We start from the raw sequence: 11097 nt of genomic DNA on the forward strand, positions 1-11097 counted from the left end.
ACAGATAAAACCAACCATGATAGTAAATCTTAATGCTACTGTATCAGTTGTCTTACTAACCCAGGCAAGGCATGGCTAGATTTGATGCATTAATGTCACCTTTTGTCAAAGCAATGAGCTCTTATTGAAAGAGGGACCGAAGAGGCCAGATCCAACCAAAAATTTGCAAATAATATTGTCATGATAACACACAGTAAATGATTTAAATGGGCCAGATGAGTTAAAATGCATACCAATATAAACATTAAATGAATATCTGCAGATAAGTTAGCGTATAGCAGAAAGTACATTTCAAGACCACAATGCTAATGATGCAGGAAGTCAATAAAAAAAATGAAGATGTACAGTTGTACCTAAGAACATGTGATGAAACAACAAGGTGCTAATGTGATGGTTAAGATGCAATGGTGTGGAGAAAAATTATATGGGTACACAGTGATCAGGACAAAGAGATCCGATGTGGTGTCGACTCATATGGAGATGTGCAAAGCTACATCACGATAAAATAGGAAAATCACTGCATATATATACAATACAGGGGCAACAATTGATTCTATGCCGGATTAAAGTATATGACTGTTAAGAAAATGAATGCAAATATACATGAGAACGCAAAAAGAATGGAAATGGATGTAGAATCGTACTGCAAATGGGGCAAAATACCCAGTAGATGGAACTGAATATACTCCAATTTACATGGACCTTCACATTACGAACTGATATTAGAACAAGTAAATTGCAACGACATAAAGGATGGAAATCAAATGGTGAACATCACACAGGATTAATACCATACGATATACATTGGTACTGAACCAAAATATGGTAAAGGGATGAGTGATACTGTAGGCATTGCAAATAAACCGTAATATTTATGAAATGGGGATGCCAATGGTGTTGCAACAATGTTGGATGGTGTTGATTTTGATGCAGAAGGATTACAATGTCATGGAAATGATGCGAGAGTGATGGGAATGCGTTATGAATGAATTCAAGCAAGAGATATGATGAACAAAATGTATTCACATGGCATAGCCGGTTATAAAACAGGAAAATCTGATGCGAACATGAAATCAAGATCAACGTGACAATCAAGATCAAATAGACAATCTAGATGGAAACAAAAATTCGAAAAATCAAAATGCTATCCGATTATCAAAATGGAACAGAGCATTAAAGGGAATACAATATAAATGAAAAACAACAAAACACAAAAGAAAAATGAAAGAAAAGAAGAAAAGAAAAAAATGTTGGAATGGGACCATTCCGTTAATATTGCACAACGTAGATCGATGTTTGCTATATGCAAAAATCGATGCTACATGGGTGCTCTAATGAGGCGATTAAACAGGAAAAGAAGACAAAAATGAAAGAGAGAAGGAAGGGGAAATCCTTACCGTGGCCAAAGCTTCAGGGTCAATCGGCCTCCGAGTTGCTGCTGTAGTCTTAACTTCCTTCAGCCAACCGTGAAGGAGAAGAAGAAGACAGGGGAAAGGAGGGAGGAAAAATGGGAAGGAGAAGAGAGTTGAAGGGGACTCGAGGAAAATTAGTGAATAGGTGAATCAGAGATGCTTGATCGAGAAGCAATGGGCAGGCGGAGAGCGGATCGTGGGATGAAGATTGGGGTCTCCTTCAATATGATCGATGATTGGCCCCTCCAAGCTTCTCCTTCCACGCCTTTTTAATGAGGGAGAAGAAGGATCGAGAAGGGGGCTTCCGTTGAGGATCGACGGATGAGGGGGGAAAGAGACAAACGGTTGGCGATGGAGGGTTCAAGCGAGAGATGGCGATGGCCTTTGGCGATGGATGAAGGAGGTGATGGTTGTTGGTGGTCAAAGGTGGAGATGAGGAAGAACATTGGTGATGACGGGGAATCTTCCAGAGGGAGGGCTTGCGATAGGGAGAGAGAGAACCGAGACAGAGAGCGAGACTAAAAGAGAAAATGAGACGGAGAGGGAAAATGAGACAATTGCAATTTTTGTGATTTTTCAAAAGGAGGGTTCTTTAATTTTTCAAAACACGGTTTCCAAAACTAAGAAGTTTTTGCACTCCCCTTTGCATTTTGAATTTTTTGTTCATTTTCTTGGTATTTCCTGATTTTTTTGTTATTTTGGAAATAAGACTCTAAAATTTACGAGAAAAATAAAGGATTTTGACATATTTTTGTAAAATTTGAAAATATTTGCAAAAGAAAGGTTTTTCAAAAATTCAAGACTATTCTCTAAAAAAATCTTCAGAAAACGGGTTTGGATTCAAGGTTTTGAGAAATTTTCGAGTTTTGAACCTCGAATTGAGAAATATAGAGCAATGAATCCCAATGGATGCCGGATGGACTATCCGAGTCATTCAAAAACTATTTTTGGTATTTTTATAATTTTAATTTAAAATTTTGGACAACGAGGCTCAGATTTGGATTTTGACACTGGATCTGGATCCGAAACCGAGTCAAATATAGAAAATTGATTTGATTCTAGTAAATTTGAGAAATAAACTGGAATTTTGAATCAGAAACAACTCAATTGCTCAAAAAATGGAAACCAAGGGTAAAAAGGGAATATTTACAAAATTTTAAAAATTTTGGGGTGTTCACAGATGCCCCTCTTTGCTACTAAGCCGGTTGTAAGCCGAGCTTAGTGGCAAAGAAAACACTCCAAATTTTGAAAAAAAAAAATGCCCCAGTCAGCAGATCTGAACTGGGTGTGGAAGAATTATTTTGGAAAGATATGACTTTCCCAGGCTTAACACCTTATCCTGATTGGTTCTGGGGGGACGAAATCCTCGAAAATCATATGACTGAATAATAGAAATGAGGAAATCATGATGGGACTTTGGGTGAATGTCCCGAAATGGTGGAAAATAAAAAATTTGATCAAGTCTCATGGGTGAGACAAGATCAACTTTTTGGAATGATTCAGGTTTAGCTCTTAACCTGGATGGGACGAAGATATATCAAGATGAATTGAATGAGGAAAGGAATATAGGTGGACCTCGATGAGACATTTTTGAGGGAAATGCCTCGTGAGATGAAACTCAAGTATGATCCTTTCCGGGGTGGATATACAAAACATGGATTCCTTTATGGGGGAAAACCATGATGGGACTGAAAAGATTGCCTTGTCAAAACGAGGCTCAGGTTTAACCCAAACCTGAATGGAAGATACCTCATGGAGCGAGGTTCAGGCTTAACCCTTAACCTGAAAGGGACGGCCATACGGAATCCTTGCACGAAAAAACCGTGATGGGACAAAAAGAAATATATCGCCCAAAAGAGATTCAGGTGTAACCCTTGACCTGAATGGGGGGGACGGCACAGAATCCTTGGATGAAGAAATCGTGGTCGGACCAGAAAGGATATCCAGTCGAAACGAGATTCAGGTTTAACCCTAACCTTAACGGAAAATACCTCATGGAGCAAGGTTCAGGTTTAACCCTTAGCCTAAAAAGGGACGACCATACGGAATCCTCGGACGAAGAAACCATGATGGGACCTTTGAAATTTGGACGAACAAATCCGGAAAGGGTTTGCGAAAAGAAAAAAATAAGGAATTCCCTAAAGCTTGAAAAAGGGATGATCTTGGGCGCCTCATTGTTGAGGCTAAATCAGCTTTTAAAAATAGACAACCTCTCGCAGAAGGTTTTGGTGATACCTCGAGGAGTGAGGTAACAGGTTTAATCCTTATCCTGAATGGATACAAAATCCTCGAGGAGCGAGGAAGCTGTGATGGGACCTCTAGACTTTGCACAACAAGTCTAAGAAGGGTTTGCAAAAGGATAAAAAATGGGGGTCCCTAAAGCTTGAAAAGGGGTTGATCTTGGGCGCCTCATTGCTGAGATTAAAAATAGCTTTTGACAATAACAGACCTTTTGCGGAAAATTCAGGTTTAACCCTTATCCTGAGTGAGAACTGTCTATTGCGGGACAGTGGGGACCACAGGGAAGTGTGCAGATCCGAGAGACTCAGATCAAACAGAAGGGAAGGACTTTTCAGTCCTAATGAGGGATGATGTCAGGATACGTCAAGACGAACGTCGAGTTCTTACTTTATGTTGGGACAACGAGAAAATATTGCCAATAAGATGCCAAAAATTGTAGTTGATTCAAAATGATTGAATTGTGCATATATGTGTGAGAATATCACATCTTTCTACCCAGAGTATTAACTCCAATTGGGCTAACTCCGTAGAATCAAGAATCGAATTCAAATTTGTTGTTGTTGAGTTTCTTCAAGGAAGATATCAATTTCCTTGATATGAAAAGAGAGGAAATATTCTTATCTTCCTAAAAGCAATTGAGTGAAAAGATATTGATAAAGAATTTCACATAGATAAAGATGATTCATGGCAGTTTCAGGCAGTTTAATATCCTGGGGCTTTAACCATGATGATCTTTTTGCACTCTTTTGAGTCATGGAGCTTTCTTGGGTTTTGACGATAAGCTTATTACATCATCCTTCATTTTGGAGATGTCCTGACTTTTTCTTCTTTCGGGGAAGGGTACGTCACAAACTCCTTTATCTTGGAGATGCTCTAATCCTTCTTTTTCTCAGGAATTATACTGATGACATTGGCTTTATTGGTTAAAAAAAAATCTCTTAGATGATAGCAGAAATCAAATATCTTTTAGGGTTTGTGGGGAGGTTCATCGCAGTCGCCTTCATCTTGGCGGTGATCTGAACGTTCCTTGGAAGGATCCATAACAAACTCTTTCATCTCAGAGATGATCCAAACCTTCTTTGGCCCCGGGAGTCTAGCTCGCATATTCGTCTTCATCTTGAGGACAATTGAGAGATCCCTTTTGCGGATATTTGATTGCAGCTTAGATGACTGAGGATATATGGATTAGGTAGGTTCTTTTACTGCCCAGGATATTTTCACTGTCTTACTGCCAAAAGAGTGATCTTTAAGAATGTGCCATAGCTATGATTAATATCAGTTCAGTTATGGCTTTTCAACATCATTCATTTTTTCCTTTGCTGGTCATATCGAAGATTTTTTCTTCATCCTCTTGGTTGACCAACAGAAAAGCTTGAATTCAGCTCTTTCTTTGCAAAAGTCTTGTCCTTTTCGGAAATAATACTGAAGGTAGTTCAAGGTAATCCTTTTGTGTGATGAAAGTTTTGAGATCAACAATGACTTTTGATAGCAAATTGGCAAGATATTCTTGAAATCTTAGGTGAAAAGTAATTGCTTGATATTGTATTGACACATCCATGACAAAATTCTCCTCTCTTTTTCCCCAAAAAGAGAGACTCAGGCATAGCCCTTACCTGAATGGAAAGTTGGAAATACTTCTCTCTTCCCTAAAGAGGAGGTGTTTGCAAAACGGAACTTTCGAAGAGAAATTAAGTTTTCGTCAAAACTCTCTATCTCTAGGCTTCTCTTATGGAAAGGCGGTCGTCAATAAAGTTGAAAAAGTATCAAAGAGGAACGAGTCCATCACACTCTCCCTAGAAGAGAGTCCTTTGTGAAGGGGTTGACCAAAGATGAGAAAAAATGGGGGCCACAAAAAGAAACGAGCTTCCGTCGAAGCTCTCAATGAAAAAAGGGTTCTTTGTGTAAAGTTGGTTGTTGTTTTGTAAACTGTTCGCGAAAAAAATGAGTCCCTTCAAACTCTCTCTGGAAGAGGGTTCTTGCGAACGAAAGATAGTTGCATGCGAAAGGAACGAGCTCCCTCGAACTCTCCCTAAAGAGGGTCCTTCGTAAGAGAAAAAGATTGATTTTTTTGACAAAGTGGTAACCCGAAGGTTGAAATTGAGAATTTAGAGTTTGAATTGTTGATGATTGGTTTGTACAAAGACTGAACCTGGAGGGCTAACTTGATCAGTCAGCCAGACACTAGCACGAGCGCTAGATATACCAGCACGAGCACTAGATTTGAAGATATATCAGTACGAGCACTGGGTTTTGAAAAATACACCAGTACGAGCACTGGATTTTGAAAAAGCACGAGTACTGGATTTTGAAAATGCCCCAGTACGAGCACCGGGTTCTTGAAAATGCACACCAGTACAAGCACTGGATTTTGAAAAACACACCAGTACGAGCATTGTGTTTTGAAAATACACCAGTACGGGCACTGGATTTTGAAGAAGAGACCGACACTCCTAAGATGTTTGAAAATTGAAGCGAGAATGATTGTCGGTGTTTCAGGATTATCCCTTATCCTGAAGGGGGAGTTCAGGTTTGCCCCTTAACCTGAAAGGGAAATGAAAACCCAAGTCGGAACCCGTATCTTCAAAACAAAAGATAAAAGAGAAAATAGAGTTTTTGAAAACTCAAATTTTCAAAGGAACGATCGGTTCCAACACGAGCGTTGAATCCGATAGGAAGTCCGAGTCAGAACTCGTAACTCCGAGAATAAGAATATATATAAAAGGGAAAACCCGAGTCGGAACCCGGTTTTTCAAAATAAAAGACAAAAGAGAAAATCGAGTTTTTTTTTAAAACTCGAATTTTCAAAGGAACGATCGGTTCCAACACGAGCATTGAATCTGATAGGAAGTCTGAGTCGGAACTCGTAACTCCAGAAATAAGAATATATACAAAAGGGAAAACCCGAGTCGGAACCTGGTTTTTCAAAATAGAAGACAAGAGAGAAAATCGAGTTTTTTAAAAACTCGAATTTTTAAAGGAACGATCGGTTCCAACAAGAGCGTTGAATCCGATAGGAAGTCCGAGTCGGAACTCGTAACTCCGATAATATGAATATATACAAAAGGGAAAACCCGAGTCAGAACCCGATTTTTCAAAATAAAAGAATGAATGAGAAGATTGAGTTTGAGAACTCGAATTCTCGATGAAACAATTGGTCAAATGCAAACATCGAATCTAAAAGGAAGCCCGGGTCGGAACTCGTAACTCCAAAAATAAGAATATATACAAAAGAGAAAACCCGAGTCGGAACCCGATTTTTCAAAATAAAAGAGTGAATGAGAAAATCGAGTTTGAGAACTCGAATTCTCAACGTAACAATTGGTCCAATGCGAAGATCGGATCTAAAAGGAAGCCCGAGTCGGAACTCGCAACTCCGGAAATAAAAATATATATAAGAAGGGAAAACCCGAGTCGGAACCCGATTTTTCAAAATAAAAGAATGAATGAGAAAATCGAGTTTGAGAACTCGAATTCTTGACGTAATAATTGGTCCAATGCGAACATCGGATCCAAAAAGGAAGCCCAAGTAGGAAGTCGCAACTCCAGAAATAAAAATATATACAAAAGGGAAAAACCCGAGTCGGAACCTAGTTTTTCAAAATAAAAGAATGAATGAGAGAATCGAGTTTGAGAACTCGAATTCTCGAAGTAACAATTGGTCCAATGCGAACATCGGATCCAAAAGGAAGCCCGAGTCGGAACTCGCAACTCTGGAAATGTATATAAAAGGGAAAATCCGAGTTGGAACCCGGTTTTTCAAAATAAAAGATAAAATGAGAAAATCAAGTTTTGAGAACTCGAATTCTCGACGTAACAATTGGTTCAATGCGAACATCGGATCCAAAAAGAAGCCCGAGTTGGAACTCGCAACTCCGGAAATAAGAATATATACAAAAGGGGAAAACCTGAGTCGGAACTCGTTTTTTTAAAATAAAAGAATGAATGAGAGAATCGAGTTTGAAAACTCGAATTCTCGACGTAACAATTGGTCCAATGCGAACATCGGATCCAAAAGATAAAATGAGAAAATCTGAGTCGGAACCCAATTTTTCAAATTAAAAGATAAAATGAGAAAATCGAGTTTTGAGAACTTGAACTCTCGACGTAACAATTGGTCCAATGCAAATATCGAATCCAAAAGGAAGCCCGAGTCGGAACTCGCAACTCCAGAAATAAGAATATATACAAAAAGGGAAAACTCGAGTCATAACTCGGTTTTTCAAAATAAAAGAATGAATGAGAAAATCGAGTTTGAGAACTCGAATTCTCGACGTAACAATTGGTCCAATGCGAACATCGAATCCAAAAGGAAGGCCGAGTCGGAACTCGCAACTCCAAAAATAAGATTATATGAGACCCGAGTCGGAACCCGAACCTTCTTAAAAAAAAAGAAGACAAAAACCTGAGTCAGAACTCAGATGGGAAGGAAATAATTCCAACCCGGGAGTCAGATTCTGGAAGGATTGACAAAAGGCATGAATAGATTCTGACAATTATGACGAAGATGAGAAAGTTATTCAAGATCCTTCACCCAAGATGGCCTATGATTTGAATTTTATTTATGATGGTTTTAGGATTATCCCTTATCTTGAAGGAGAAATAGAATAAACGACGAGAATCAACAAAATTGATAAAGAATAAAATAATTGATAAAAATTGATAAAGAATAAAGAATCAATAAAATTGATAAAATTGAAAAAATGGTAGAAAAATTAAGAAAGAAATTGATGATGAAAGACTTCAGGACTATCCCTTATCCTGAAAGAAAAGGACCTCGCAGGACGAGGTTCAGGTTTATCCCTTAACCTGAAAGGGAAAAAGAATACCTCGAAGGTCGAGGTTCAGGTTTAACCCTTAACCTGAAGGGGGACGACACCTCGGAGAACGAGGTTTAGGTTTAACCCTTAACCTGAAGGGGGATAAGGAATAAAATTTATAAAAATTAAAAAAAACTTAAATAAATTTATGAAAATTTATTTTGGAAGAGAATTCTCATAGGTAGCATTGCCGCTCCCATGAGGGGTCTCAGGATTAGCCCTTATCCTGAATGGGAAGACCTCGAAGAACGAGGGTCAGGTTTATCCCTTGACCTGAAAGGGTAAAAGGGGAAAGGAAATACCTCATGGAAAAGAGGCATCAGGTTTATCCCTTAACCTGAAAGGGTAAAAGAATAAAGGTTGATAAAATTTAGTAAAATTAATGAAAAATTGATAAAACTTGATAAAATTTGATAAAATTGATGTAAACTTAATAAAAATATGAATAAAATGAATTAAACTAATAAAGATGACAAGATTAACTGAAAATTGATAAGATATTTAGAAAAGGAGTTTGTCTGATCCTGCCTGCACATGAGATCTTTAAAGTGAGAGAAAAACATTTATTTGAAAGACAAGTGAGAAATCATTTTGGGAAGAAAAATCAACCGCAAGAAGAATGATTAGCGCGAGAGCTGATTTTTGAAAGGGGAATCCACACGAGGGTCGATTTTGAAGAGAGATCATCATGAGGGTTGATTTTGAAGACAATGGTTCAAAAACCAATTTTGGAAAAGGAGATCAACACAAGGGTTGATTTTTTTGGAGATAATGGTTCGAAAGCAAAATTGAAAAATAAGATCAACTCAAAGGTTGATTTTTGAAGACAATGGTTCGAAACCAATCTTGGAAAATAAGATCAACACAAGGGTTGATTCTTGAATATAATGGTTTGAAACCAATAAGATCAACGCAAGGGTTGATTATTGAAGACAATGGTTTGAAATCAATATGATCAACACAAGGGTTGATTTTTTGAAGACAGTGGTTCAAAACCAATTTAAGGAGAGAAGATCACCGCGATGGTTGATTTTGAAGAGGATTGAACCGAAAAATATTGAACCTGTGGTGATCATAATGAAGATTTTGCAGAAATTTTCAAAATTTCATGATTTTGAAAAACCCTCATAGGTAATATCATTTCTCTCATGAATGATGTCAGGATTGTCCCTCCTTCTGAGAAGAATAGAAATTTAATGCGGCTTGGTAGAAGCCGATGACGAATGAGATTTTTGAAATGAAAATATAATTTTTCAAAAACAAATGCCCCTGTGTGGCGAAGGAAAGAAGTATTTGATATCAAAGATATGAAGAAAATTGACATTGCATTGATAAGAAAAGCTAATAACAAGAGACTGCATATTTACAAGCACTTGACCAAAGGTCACAAAAGACTGGGGTTGACTTGCCCCTACGAGGTGACTGAAAAGGAGGAAAGCAGGAAAATTTTGGCATCATCAATTCTCCGAGTGATCCGGAAAAGTCTTGGTCAGAGCTGCAGGTTGCTCCTCTCCTTCCTCTGGTACCAAAATTTCTTTGTCGATGTAGTCCTGTACTATGTTTTTGAGGACGAAGCAACGCTCTGTCTCGTGTCCTCTTGCTTGATGGAATTTGCAGAAACACTCTCTCCATTTACCCATGGTGACAGAAGGATCGACGATCCTTGGGAGTTCGATCATATCATTCGCAAGCAGGTATCCGAGAACTTCCTCAATTAGATGACCTAAAGGGGTAAACTTGCGATCATAACCCCAACCATCATGCTTTATTTTCTTTGACTTGCTTGACTTCTGTTGGGTGCTGACTCCTTTCTGGGAGCTGGACTGACCCTGCTCTGTTAAGACCACCGGATGTTCTTTTTTTTCATCTTCAACAAAGAGATTTTTATTAATGCAATATTGGACAATATTTTTGAGGATAAAACAATTATTAGTGTCATGCCCCACTGCCCGATGGAACTTGCAGAACTGGTCCTTGAATCTTTCCATGATCGTGGGAGGACTCGTGGCTTTTGGGAGCCTGACTAATCCCTTGGTCAACATGTACTCAAGAACTTTGTCGAGCGGCTTGTCTAAAGGGTTGAACTCTCGATCTTTGCTCCAGTCTTTGTGCTTTGGCTTTTCTTGATTCTTGCCCTTGTGTTGAGGACTGGATTGAAGTGGTGTGTCTCAGGTTTTGCTGAACTTTCCCTTATGACCCCTAGATTCCTCCAAATTGCTACTTTGATTGCCCTGGCTGCCTTTGTTACTGCTCCTGCTGGTTTTATAACTTCCTGCACTGCTATCGTTGTGCTTGTTCATTGGAAAGGTGACATGTGCCTCTTCTTTGGTGGAAGCTTTTCCGAAACTGGCTTCAGCTTGCTCAGATAATATCTCAACCATCACCTTTTTGAACAATCGATATATAGCAGGATCAATCTCATTCTTGTTGTCCTGAACTCCTTCTCTGGCAAACCTTTGAGAGTCCATTTCTCACTTTCTGCTTGTGACTGAGGTGCTAGAGTGGTGCGGTCTTTGTCTGAACCACCCGACAATGCTAAATGCTCTCTGTAGGACAGAATGGGGCCTTTTTAGAAAGATTTCGGAGGTAATTTTGATAAAAGAAGAAATCAAATTGACAAAAGATAT

This window comes from Nuphar pumila, chromosome 13, assembly GCF_984573655.1.
Source record: "Nuphar pumila chromosome 13, dmNupPumi1.hap1.1, whole genome shotgun sequence".
Lineage (NCBI taxonomy): Eukaryota > Viridiplantae > Streptophyta > Magnoliopsida > Nymphaeales > Nymphaeaceae > Nuphar > Nuphar pumila.